This window comes from Phalacrocorax aristotelis, chromosome 5 (genome assembly GCF_949628215.1).
Source record: "Phalacrocorax aristotelis chromosome 5, bGulAri2.1, whole genome shotgun sequence".
NCBI lineage: Eukaryota > Metazoa > Chordata > Aves > Suliformes > Phalacrocoracidae > Phalacrocorax > Phalacrocorax aristotelis.
Window position 1 is genome coordinate 49,119,135 of NC_134280.1, and position 13,568 is coordinate 49,132,702.

Sequence of the window (13,568 nt, forward strand, 5' to 3'; positions counted from 1 at the left end):
CCTGACCTAAAAGTTTATAAATATACGTGCGTTGACAGTGTGGAGGAGTAAGTGCAGAAAATGAACAAAATTCAGACTCTTCTTTCCAATGAGCTTCAATAATGCTCCAAATTGGAAGACTGGATTCAAATGCTTTGTTTATGATAAAGTCCCACCTTTCATAAAACATTTGGCTCTCCTTCAAGATACAAAATATTGTCTCTTGTGTTTGGAAACACAAAATCATTCAAGAAGTGTGCGTAAACCACAGAGCTTTGTCAATTAATTTTATATATCCCCACAGAGCGCAGGCTAGAGTGTACGTGTAAATGAAGCCCGTGCCCTTAAAAGGTACTGGTGTAACAAAGCTTCTGCATCAAGATGAGATGTATGACAAGTCACTTGTTATCTTGTCTACTTTGAGCAAAGATTGTAATGCTAGAACATATCAAGGTAAACTGATAAATTTCATATATAATAGGGAAATCAAAGGAGAAGATGGATATTCAAGAACGTTCTATAAGATTCAAGCTGTGACATTAGTAGTGGATGACTTCAGTTTGAGGAAGTTTTGTTGCCTTTGCAGCCTAGCCTTAAACAAAAATCTCAAATAGTTTATATTGTACTGTTTATTTTAGAAGGTAAGAATCACTGAGGAAGTAAATAATGTACGGTGAAGTGTTAGCGGAGCTGAGGAAGTCAATACACAGAGGAAATCCTTGAGGTAAATACTGGAGTTTAGTCAAAATGTTGTAGGGCCTAATGAAATGATGAACTGACATTTGCATGGCGTTCTCATACAAAACCATTCAGCAACCACAGAATAGTCAGAAAGAAAAGGAGGACTTAAAACTGAAAATGCTTTCCCAGTGTCAGAGTGGCACTATCTGCAGGTAGTTAAAAGTTGTTCATGAGGACTTAATAAAGGGGGCTGTCCACTGGTTCAGAGGTGTGACAAATATCTGATGACTCGCAAGTCATTCTGCAAGAAGATACTGGTATTTTCTAGCCCACGATTTAGGAGGCTATGAGAGCTTTTGCCTTCAAATCTTTGCCTAAATGTGGTGTTTTCTTATTGGCTCTTATCACCTTTGACAGAAAAGCCGAGACTGCTTAGAAAAAGGTATATAAAGCAAGAGAGGCAGAGTAGGGCTGTCATTACCCGACCAGCGAGAGTACTCTACATTAAAGTACTGCTTACAGAGACTGCTACACAGAGGGAGACTAATATGCCTGCTATTGCAGGCAATCATATGTGATTTTTTTAAATAAAATGATTACTCTCTTAAAATCAGTTAGATTTTTATCCTTCCTCCACATATTGCTGCTGTTTGGTAGGCTAGCCTAAATGTATTCAGCACTACTTTATTATCAGCTTATTCCTGTACCAACACTGTCCTCTTTAGCTTACTTTTCTCCTTCCTTTCCATTTTCCCCCTCATATTTCAGAACCAGTGAAATCCCCCTCCACTTTTCACAGCTAAGCCTACCAAGCTCTATATTCCGTGCTTTTCAGCATCGTAGTCACCGTTCTTCATTCACAGTTTGCATCTCCCTTGAATAAGGTCACCACAATCATTCATTTCTGGAGAACAACAGTCCAAGGACATTAATAAAGAATAGAGCTGTCATAGTATGTGAATCACCTGACTGAACTCCCCCTCCCACAAGCCTTCATTGTGAAGTAGAACTCAAAAATTCCATTCCAGTATTTGAGAAATAGAAAATGCACATCCTACATGTATACTGTTTAGCAAGTGATAACTCAATTACACCAAGCAAAACAGTGCTACATTTAGTTGTAAAAGCATGCAAGCATGCAAGTTAAATTCAAATTGTAATGTCACAATTCAGACATTGCATTGGATCTGACCGCGTCAAAGTGTTGAAAAAACATTTAAAACATTAAATCCTACTTTGTATTATTCAAAACAAAATTTTGCTTCCTCTTACTGCAAGACAATACATACTGTGGGATGTTCATGCTAAATGTTGTGTAGATTTGATTGAGAGCAAGAACAACTCAGGAAGAAAATGCCTTTATGCTTCTTAGCTTCCACTTCAATTAATGATCTTTAAACATTGGTTTAAAACAGTAGAAGACTTCACAAGACATGCAGTGGTTTGGTAAAGGTATAATAGTTACTCTATGTTAAGTTTTAGGTTTGATGTGTGAAATTTACATATTCAAGCTTGTCCAAAACTATAAACTATACAAAGATTCTGCTTTGTTTATAACTGAGGTGTTATTATTTCCCTTCAAGTTATTTCATTAGGAGTAATCTGGTTTAGAACTGTTTTGATCTAAGTAAAAAATGTTAGTTTCAATCTGTTTGGTATCTAATTTTCACTGGAGATAAGAGAGTTTATATTTAACAATATATATGGGACCCCCCAGATTAGGACTGAAAAAGGCTTTTTTCAGTAACAAATCTGTGATAGATCTCTTTTTAACTGAACAACACGTCTCTCAAAGATCACAACAGCCCGGCTTAATCTCAGTTCTCGGTACTAGGAACAACATACCTATCAGTGTAATTTCCTCAGATGCTTTGTAACTGTAGTTATTCTGAGTCGTAATGACCCCTATAGAAGTAACCAATTTAATGAATTCACCGATCTTTCTCACATACCCTGTAAAAGAGGCATCTCACTAAGCTGTAGGGAGGTAAAGTAGGTGCTCACTGTTGTAATAGATCAGTGGCAGCACTGGGAGTTGAGGAATCCCACCTGCCCAGACCCTTTGGTCAGAAACTATTCCATGACTCAGTAATTACACTGTCATATACTTTTTCCCCAACTACACGGACGCTGTGCAGGTAGTTGCTGTTTTTTTCACTCTAGTTTTAATATAAGGGGTTAATAATGCTTGGGACATTCGGGCCTTGCTTACTGAATAACTGTTACCTCGAGGGTGTAACTTGATTAACATCATGTAACTTAGTCTCCGGTCGGTTTACCGCTTTCCAATAACCGTGTCGGGAATACGACTGCACTAGCACAGCGCTGTAGCATTACGTGCAACGCTGGCTTACTCACCATCAGGATCCGGTAATCCTGCCCAGCATTTTCAGACAGCTCTCACGGTTCGCATTCATCTGGCCCCTGCTTGAAAGCACTACAGCTGTGTTACAAACGCCGGTGAATTAAACCCCACAAACTACAACAGGCGGACTTCTGTAGCAAGCCTGATGAGAAAGTGCAAAAGATCCTGAATTGTTTAGTTGCATTAAAAAATCCATAGGTGTCCGTAGCAGCCTCACTGGAGGCATCAGTTTTTGAAGTGACATATAACTATCTATGAAAACTAACGTTTATGCTGTGACTAGTCAGTAACTAGATCACGTGCTACAGCTTTCGTGGTGTCCCTACCCTCCACAGGGCATACATGGCATCGTGAAAGAGTCCTTGCCATTTTAAATAGGTAAGAACCTGACTGTTCCTGCATCTGCTCAACACTCTGTAAACCTCTTCTTTAGGGTTATTAATGCACACCTGTCTTGCCACTGACACGGCTGCTGCTGAAGGACTTACGAAGTACATAACAAAAATACCATCAGCATACTCACCCTGTCACACACAATCACTGCCATATTTTACTGACGCTCGCAGAAAGAAGAGGGACCACGGTAGGGTCAGAGCTGGCACTGCAAGCTGGTGAGCCTCCTGAGCCTTTTCCTACGACCTTGGTCTTTCACAAAGAAAGAAGAGTGAGAAGAAAGGAATGAAATAAACTTCCCTGGAAGCATAAATGCCTTTTCCCCAGGAGATGGCGAGCTTGGTCTCCTATTTCCTCAGAAGTTCCTCGGCAGGAAGCAGCAGTCTGGGCTGACCTTAGCAGAAGCTGGGAGGAATCGAGCGCCTGCAACAGCCCAAACAGGACCGGTCACTTTAGCAGCAAAAGGGAAAGGGGGACGTTATTCACTGGTTAGCAAAAGGTCTCTCATCTGCCAACACATTTGTGGGTTGAGGCAGCTGAGCACATTTTAGGGGAAGCTGGCAGAGATGGTGGTAGCGGGTTCTCTGCAGTGTGCCAGTCATTTTCATCACAAAGAAGTAGGAACCCTTCCTTTTGTTTTGCCAGGTTAGATGCAAATTCCTCCGGGGGCAGCCTTGGCACCTGCAAGGGAAAGAACAGCATTGTATTTAAAGGGATGCCAGACAACTGGGAACGCTTCCAAAGTGGCCCATCTCAGACAATGCAAGTTTTGCATAGATTTGTCTTTAAATAGTGGTGAGCAGTATAAAAATAATCTCTGGAGAAGGAAGAAAGATGTAGGGAGAGAGAGTTCCTTCTCTCCCAAGCATGTTACAAGCCAATTTTAAACAGTGCACTAAGCACAACGGCATCCTATATATTTGATCTCTGACTTTGTATATACAACTTCTCTTGCTTTTTTGCTCGCTTTGCTGCTGCTGTTTATATAAGGCCCCAGATAAAAGCATCCCCTCTCCTCACTGACCCTTCTGCACCCGCACCTCCCAGGAGGCATCGTCTGGCCCGTCTGAGAGAAGTGCTGATGCACACCAGCAACACTGACATGCCACAAAGTGCTGTCAAATACGCAAAGCAAACACACTGAACAGAGACAGTTAAATAGCATCCCATTTGCATCCTTAGTCTCTTCTAGTTACTGCTGTTGTAAAAGGCTGGTTTGGAACAATAGCAGGTATGGCTTTTTTTGATTTTTCCCCTCTAAGGAAGACAGCATTTTTCAAGTTGACAGCATCCCTTTATGCTGATGAGATGGTGAAGGTTGAGTGCCAACTAACAGCAGAAATATAATAGCATCCATTAGAGCTGTTAGCTAGAGCCTGCCAGTGCTTCTGTTAGTAATTTAGAGGGTTATAACTCAGCCATGCAAAGAAGATGCAGGAGAAACTTTACATTGAATATCTGGACCTGGCAGTAGGCTTTTTAGTTTCTTACAAAAAAGTAAATGTCAAGTTTGGTTTGACACTCTGGACCATGCTGCACGGAAGAGAGAAACCTAGATGAGAGGACTGCAGTATACGAATGCCTGGCCTTTGCACTGACAGGGAACTGGGCTAATTGGAAACGCTGACATCTTTACAACTGTGTCAGTGACTGTAGGTCCAGGGGTGTCCAAACCCCTGTTCTGTATCAGCAAGTCTTGAGGCAAATGTCACCGTCACTTCCAAACAAAGCACTATACAAGTCAGCAAGGCTCCCTGAGCTGTCTCTCTGCTCCAAGTAGCAGCAGGGCTTAGCCCCACGTAGAGTTCACCGGAGGTTCATGACCAGAATCAGTAAGTTACACACAGTCCGAAGTATTTTGGTTCCTTAGTGCTTTGTGGCACTGGTGCCTTATTCCCCAGCCTGTTTCTACATTTATCTTATTTATATGCCCACAGAGACACATGACCTTTTTTATTACTTTTTTTTTTTTTTTTTAAATACAGTAATAACAGTCTGTATTACTCCATGCTTTATCAAATCAGAATGGCAGAAAGTCACGGATAATCTAGAAAATTTGAACTGGATGTCGACAGACAGCTGATATGCTTTTGTAAAGACTTGTCTAGTGACAATCTGAAGATCAGAATGAAATCAAAGGAACACAAAAGCACGACTGAGTGCTCTGCATAACTGAAAGTTATGAGAAGTGCATTTACAGAAAACTTTTTTTTCCCCCACTCGGAAAAGGACAGCATGAAAGTGTACTTGGCCCTCTGTGTCTCAGGATGTTTTCCTGAGCGCAGGTGGTAAACTTCAAACACCCTTATCACTCTCATCTACCACACCAGCCCCGTAAGCAAGCTTATTTACAATTTCTACCCATTGCTTTCCAGTGACCTCATTTCTCCCTTTGGTGCTGTCTTAAAAGTTCTGGCTAATATTAAAGGCACTAAAATAGACATGTTCAAAGCAACCCTTGTGGGTGTGGTAACGTAGTTCTCAATAAAACAAAGACCCTTTAAATGAAACAAAAGCTGGACACATTTTTGCCCTGTCCTCAGGCAAGAAACAAATTAAAAACTTTTCCTATGCTTTCAAAAAAATAAAATAAAATGGCTAAGCGAAAAAAATCTAACCAAGGTGCACCTGTAGTTCCCTCTTCTGTCCTAGTTTGTGTACCACCTCTCTAGACTGCATGTTCTCTGAGGCAGGGACCTTGTCCTCATAGCCTCATGTAGGGGCCGATGCTGCCACCGGTACTCTCATCAATAACAACACAGATCCTGTCCCTTGGTTGTAATGCATCACCAAGGTAGTTTAGTTAGTTCGGGATCCAACTTCAGGCTTTCTGGTTGCTTGACAGAGCAGTGGTCTTCTCTTTTCCTCAGTAAGTAAGGCTGACCTATGCAGTTTAATGGGAGGATTGTGTCCCCAGTGACAGCTCACAGAGAAACGGTCCAATTTTCAGAGGTGTGGAGTAGTTTCTTTGGAATTTCAGACACTTCTGATAACCTTCCCTTTGGCCCATCCAATCTGCAGTACCAGAAGAGATCCCAGTACAATTTTTCCCAAGAGAAATTATTTCTGTGGCATTTTTGGTTAAAATTTCTTCTTCCTCTACTTCCCTTTTTACAGAAATCATTCTGTATCACACATGCAGTCATCCTCCACTCCAGAGCAGACTGCACTCTGGCAGTGAAAGGACACTGTCCTATTTCAAGAATAATAACAAATGAAAAGTAACAAATTTTTTAAAAATTTACACAGATGGTCTGCCTCTGTTGAAACAACGAAGAGAGCTATGTATTCTGCTAGTAACTGAAAATTAACTCGACTTACAGGTGATGAAATTCAATTCACTGGTAATTCTCTAGAGAGGGGGAAAAAGCTTTAGGGATGATCACGCATACACAATAAATATCCTGGTCACTAATTATATTTATTCTTAAGAACGGGGAGCTTATTCTCATTAGCAGGCTCTGGGGAAGGGGTGCCTAAGAGTACGCACTGGTGCAACTCTGGACCACAGCCTGGTTTTCCTTAGACCTCTGCATGCCCTACAAGAAATCAAACCTCTCACACCACCTTCATTGCAGAAAAAAAGAGAGGGCCCAGGAGAGCACCTGCAGTTCTCCAGGCTCATCAGTGATGTCTGATACCGGGCAGTGGGATGGGGTTTGTCCTTCATAGCAGAACTGGAGGCTTTGATGTCATCTCTGGGACCCCAGTAAAACTGAAGCTGGTTGCCGGGGTGGGGGTGAGAGTGAGGCCTGGAAACGCAGACTTCTGAGCTCCATCCTTGCCTCTGCTGTGATTCCTGTGCGTCTCACTTTGCCTCTGCCTTCTGCCTAGCAGGTGGAAAGCTAGGTTACACCTGTTTTGGGGGAGATAGGATAATTAACCCATCCACTTTGTATTTAGCCTCCTGAAGTGTGTAGGCAAAGGAACTTAAAAGTGTACTGAGCGTATTGGCAACTAAAAGATGTCAATGCCAGAGTATTGTGTTCCCTATGACAGCACAGGCTGAAATTATTTTCTGCTGCCTACAAAGGAAAGTGTTTTGCAGAATTTATCACTCCCTCCAGTTCCTCAGGAGCACAGTACCACACAGCTTTGAAAATACAACAGGGTTCAACTCTTGAACTAAAACCTGATTCACTATGACAATGCTCTTCAAAGGGACTGCATCCTGCTGGGCTTTATAGCTGAGAGCAAGTCTTCACCTCTCCCTGACCCACTTTAAAAGTTTGTCCTTCTACCTCATTCATATGAAAGGCTTCAGAAGGAAACTGTGAATGGAGGCCACAATGAAAAAGCAGCTCATCTGTTTCGGAAGAACCCCCTTTGCTTTGTCTCAATTTTAGACCTTCTGTGTAAACCGGCAACTATTGAGACGATTCCCCTGCACACATCCCCCTCTCTTCTCCCCCTCTCCAGCAGCATCTTGTTCTTCAGCCTTGCCTCACCTTTCGTATAGCTGTGACTGGGGAGATTAATTTGCTGGGCACAGGAAAGAAATTCCATGTATTTAAATTCCCTGCTGTCTGTGCAATGCACGTGCAGAGCAAGGAAGGGAGTGTGGCACTTCCAAATGAATCAAGCCTGGATGATTCTGATCGACTCACTGACATGAATTTCATTTTCACAGCTAGCTCCCTGTTGCCTAGGGTGTTTTGGTTTTGTCAGAGTTGCCTGGTTTCTGGTCATTTGCTGTAGGATTTGCTACAGAATAAATGTATCCTGGAGGGCAGTGTAGCCTCTGCAGGCCTTTAGGAGGGTCTGCAAAGCTTACAGATACCAGCAATGTCTCATGGGTGGAGTGATGTATCGCTCAAATAAACCTGAGATGAAGCAAATGCAGGGGACAGGGAAGGGGCCTAATAAGGCTTCAGCTAGCCTAAGTGCAATATAAATACAGGTTTTGGGGTTTTTTTAGCTGAAATCAACCAGGGACTTCTTCATTGCTATTTATTGCCTTATTAACCCACTTTCATTATAGCATTTATGATGTTTGGACATCCCACACCTGACAGAGAAATGCCTGCAATGAACTAGTTATGGTCAGGTGCTGTCCTTTATTAAGGCTGGCCCACAAAGAGGTTTATGGGTCTATTACTATTCCCTTGAGATTTACAGTATGCTGACTGATGAAAAAAATGTCATAAGCTATTTTATAATTGTAAAACAGCCCCTCAGCCAGTGTTTCTGCCTCTCTTCCTCCCCTCACACCCCTCAGGAGCCCTCAGAATGCACCACCGAAAAGATCCCTCGTCTCTAGAGTGCCGGTCATTACACGCAGCTATCACGTTATCATGCAGTCCTACTGCGCTTCTGAAAATAAAACGGAAGTTAACGCAAGCCATCTCCACAGATTTCCCCCCCATCCCCTTACCTCCCAGCTCTTTTTAATGCCGTGTTAGCACCTTTGTGTTCAGTTTGGAGCACAGACTGAAGGGCAGGTCTGCTGCTAGGACCCAGGACTGGGGCTCTCTCTGGTGTTAATCCTGGCTTTGCACGTCTGTGACATGACTGCAGGCAGCACAGGGCTCTCTAACCAGCCGGGAGCTCTTAGGAAGGCAATGACAGCATCAATACCACTCCAATGACTACAGCTTGCCTTTTTTATTTGGCACTAGGAGCATAGCAGAAAAAAAAGAGAGGGACTGAAGCAGGGAGGGAAGGATCAATTTTACTATGCTCTTTGCGAGAAACAAGAATGAAAATGTTCACCAGTCAGCCTAGTTGATGAGAAATGACAGGCTGAGATTGACCTACACCATGGAGGGCTCCTGGTGGAGGGCTCCCGAGGGGCGCGAGGCGAGGAAGAGAGGCAGAATTTTAGTTTTAACACATATTAACTGATTGCTTACTAAAGATTAAACTTAGCAAAACCTTTGATTTAGAAGATCAATACCTAAATTCACCTGAAAAAACAGCTTGTATTAAAAATATATCTACTAATTCTGGCCTGACCCAGAAAGGCTAGATTCCCCACAAAACATGCAGTTTAGAGCATGTAGCGGGTGCACCTGGTCCTGCAGATTGCAGTGCCAAGTCCAGTTGTTCAGTGAGCCTGGTGGGTACAGCAGTAGGGATCCAGGTAGCGGTTCGGAAGGGAGATCTGAAAATAGGCAGTGCTTTAAACAGCCAATTGTCAGTCACTATTTGCAATTTAGTGGGAAGCAAGCAGGAAAGCCTCCAAATAAGAGAACTGACTGCTACATAAGGGCTTTGTGCTCTAGCTACTAGCTGGCAACAAAATTTTTGCTGATTCTGATGCAGCAAGCTTTAATCCTGCTGTTATCGACACTGTATATTTCCAGGTTTAAACACTCCCAGTAGATAAAATGTCCTTGAAAACTCAGTGTCTCTTTAATTCCCAACACTTTACTTGAAAACATAATCTTAAATACCACATTAACCAATGACCACAGCATCTTTCATCTCTCTGGGACTCTTTTCTATTTGATATCTACACAATCCACTGAAGTAGCCTCAGAAGTGCTGTTAAGAGACCTAGTGCAACACCGCTGAAGTCAGATGGCAGATCGCCCTAAAACTACATATCCTGACATTCAAGGAGACAACTGAAGAAGAAATAGCTCACGAAAGGCAAAGCCTTTCAGAGTAGCAGAAAGATGGACAGGGCACAGTAAAGTCATTGTCACACACCTTCATCTGATTGTGAATGAATCCTTAGAGAGTAATTTCATTTTACGGTTTTAAACTCGCAAATATCAGGGTTCAGCCACACAATCAGCCTACCGCCATTGAAGAGACATTGCATGTCAGCTGGGCCATGCTAACTCACTAGTGCCTTCTGCTTCCAGTGCCTGAGAGCGCACACACAACTGCACTAACTTCAACTGCAGCAAGAGGCAGGTTCACACCTTTCACCTTACACTTACCTCGTTCAGGCAGGACATGGTCAGGTTGGAAATGCCAAGTTAAGGCCATATTGTATCCCCTTCTGAATGGTTGGGGCTAGTCTGTCTCATCGTGTGCTAGGTTTAAATGTGGTTTGCTAGCAAAGGATTCACAGGAGATGAACCCCCTCAAGCATCCATTCACCTGCTCTGCAAGTTTTCTGAACTCAACCCCTGAACCAATTTTTGCGACAGGTGTCTACACCAATGGCCAACTTGGCTCAGAGCTCTGCAGTGCTCAAGGGAAGAGATGGAGTGTAATTTTTCAGTGTGAGCCACCCAGGCCCTGTTGCAACAGAGACTCCTTGGCTTGCACAGACAAGCTCTTTGACAATGAGTCGGGGCGCAGCTCTCATGCCAACATTTCACCTTGCACACTCTGCCCCCCTCTGAAGATTTGCAGCTCTGCGAGTCTCTGCTATGGCTCTTGCCTCGCAGGCAGGCAGGATAACTGGGGGTCAGCGAGCAGACCCCTCTGGCTTCTGTCTCTGGCTGTTGCACCTCTAGCATTATCAGAAGGAGTCAGAGAAAATCAAACATGATGGCATAAGCATTTAGGGCAGTGGGCAGGAAAGGGCAGGGAACACAGAAAAGTTTTGGGGAATCTGGTTTGGGGATGTCACTGTTTCGTATTTAAATAATAAGGTTTGGTATTTAAATAATGAGGCTACCAATTTCAAGATAAACTCTCACAGGTTGCAAAAGGCCTCAAATTAATTCCAACACTCCTCTCGGTCTCATCAGCTTTTTTTCTTGCCTGCTCCTTCACCCGAATGCTTAGGAACCCCAGTGGGAAGGCTGGAGGAGGGAGGTCTGTTCCCCTCACACAACTTTTACTGACAGGGAGAGCATCCAAGCTGAAGGGGACATGGGGCCTAGCTGTAAATAAGTGTTCAAACCAACCACTTCCAGCTTTGTATATAAATTATATGTTACTGCACTTGCAGATCTTGGATTCACAGCCCTGCAGAAAAAGGCTGAGCACAGTCAACTTTAGCAACAAAGCAGAAGAAACACATGCTTATGAAGAGATCAGCAGGAGGGACTCACCGATGCTGGGATTTTCAGCTCTGCCTGCAGGAGCTCCCACCAGTCAGACAGACAAACAGGACCCTGTCATCTAGTAATCCAAACAGCATGTTCTGTCAGCCTGAAAGGGGCCAATGTTTCCCTCCTTGTTCCATCTCACTCTGAATTGCTCATTTGTATGTGCTTGACAGTGAAAGGGTTAACTTGGAGAGAATTCCTCAATATCCTCTTCTGAACATGATGGAAATGTCAAGTGACCCCTGTGGTCCAGCACATTCACTCAGACCAGAGGCTGCTTCCTCATTAGCAACAATAAATTCAAAGCAGATGGAAAAACTGTGCCCCATTCTCTGATCCAGCTTTCAAACCCCTTTGATTTCAGAATCCCTTGGCTGCTCTTTGACTTTTCTCACCTGTCAAATTCCCTGGAAAGATTGATAGGGTCTGGACAGGAGGACATCAGTGCAAATTCCGGTACCAGTCCCCTCCCCTGCTGAACTTCCCACATGTGACCATGTTAATTGCAGCTTCTTTCTCTGCCTTTGATGTAAAGACCCTTTGATTTTTTTTTTCTCCTACCCTTCCTCCATCACCAGTTTATTACAACACTTTGCAAGGGTCAACGGCTAACTCCTCACCACGTCTGCATTACTTCTGTCTTACACAAACTGGCATGTTACCAGGCCAGGCTAGAAACCACTGAAAACTATGATAAGTTTCTTTAGAGAGCATCTGTGTCTTCCACACCACAAGCTGAATGCCACAAAGTAAGACGCAGTATGGAAAGGACAGCAAGATAACAACCTAAGTCTAATGCCTGGAGAAGACACCACAGCAAAGGCAACACCAGGACAGGGTTAGTGATTGAGCAAGATTCCCCCATACCGTGACTTGCAGAAGGTGAGGCAGGAGGGTGCTACTGAGTGACTCAGGCAGGAGACAGGTGCACCACTACTTCTGATGACTCTTTCCCTCAGCTAGCACAAGACCTTTCCTGCAGCACCTTTCCTTGTTCCTTGGAAACCAAGTTTCCCTGCTGCCTTTTTAAGAAACATATTTGTCCCAGTCCCCGGCCTGGATGTGAATTTTCAGTTGACTGCTTCTCGTTACACCCAGGTGGTGGGAGACAGAAGGACCCTCTTCCCCCACCCCGCTGCCATTGAAGTCTTCTTTCACATCCCCTCATGCAGCTCCTAACAGTGATTTACCCAAGGTTACCCTGGGGAGCAACCCTCACCCTGAGGCCCTGACACTTCTACACCCTTCTGGAGGCTCAGAGCCATCTGCCTTCCCCCTGCCCCTCGCAAAAGGCCCATTTTAGCTGCTGCCGCCCTGCCCAGCTTCATCCCATCCTGCCTCCTGCCCCACTAAAATCCCGTGCACACGTACTACCTCTGTGAAAGGAGCCATTTCTACAGGCAGAAACACTGGGGAGCCCCAAAAGTAGGTAGGGGTCCTTCCCTTCTTCCCTTTCTCCCCTCAAAGCTCAGCTTGAACAAGACAACACTGGCTGATGAGGCTTGGTAGATACCCCATCCACCATCCCAGTCCCATTGTGGACAGAAACCAACTCTGCCAGTTAAGCCAGCTACTATACTCCAGTACACCATTTCTACCTTTGATAAGCAAACCTGTGTTTCCCTGTGGATCTGTGATCTTGGCGGCAGAGGTTTGTGTCTGTTCCCCACTCCTCCTTGGTGCTGCAGGCGCTGCTCCTCACTCGCAATCCAGGACAGGAGGTCATATACCATTGCAGACTGTGAAGAACCATTCCTAAAAACTGAGCAGGTCCTAGCCATCCTGGAGCTGTCCTGGCCCTTCAGGAAGACCACAGAAAAGTTTGCCTAAGCAAGGCGTGCTGAAATGAGGTTCAAAGTCTGTTGCATTACACACAAACCTCTAGGAAAACCTAAGTCATAAAACCAGCCTCAAATCACATTAGCCTGAGGTTTTTGACCTCTCCCAGAGCTGCTGACCCAACAGTCTTCCAAAGTAAGGCAAAATTCACTTTTATACATCGCTGTGATGACTCCCTACTTCTTGCAAAAACATAGCAACACATATTGCTGGAACTAATGAATGGTTACCGGGATGCCTCAGCTGTCACGGCATGTGCCAGGCTGGGAGAGCAGGGGTAAGACACAGAAACGTTTCCTTTGCTAAAAGCAGCTCTCTGGCCACTGTCACCAGGATTGAGCTTACGATGCACAGAC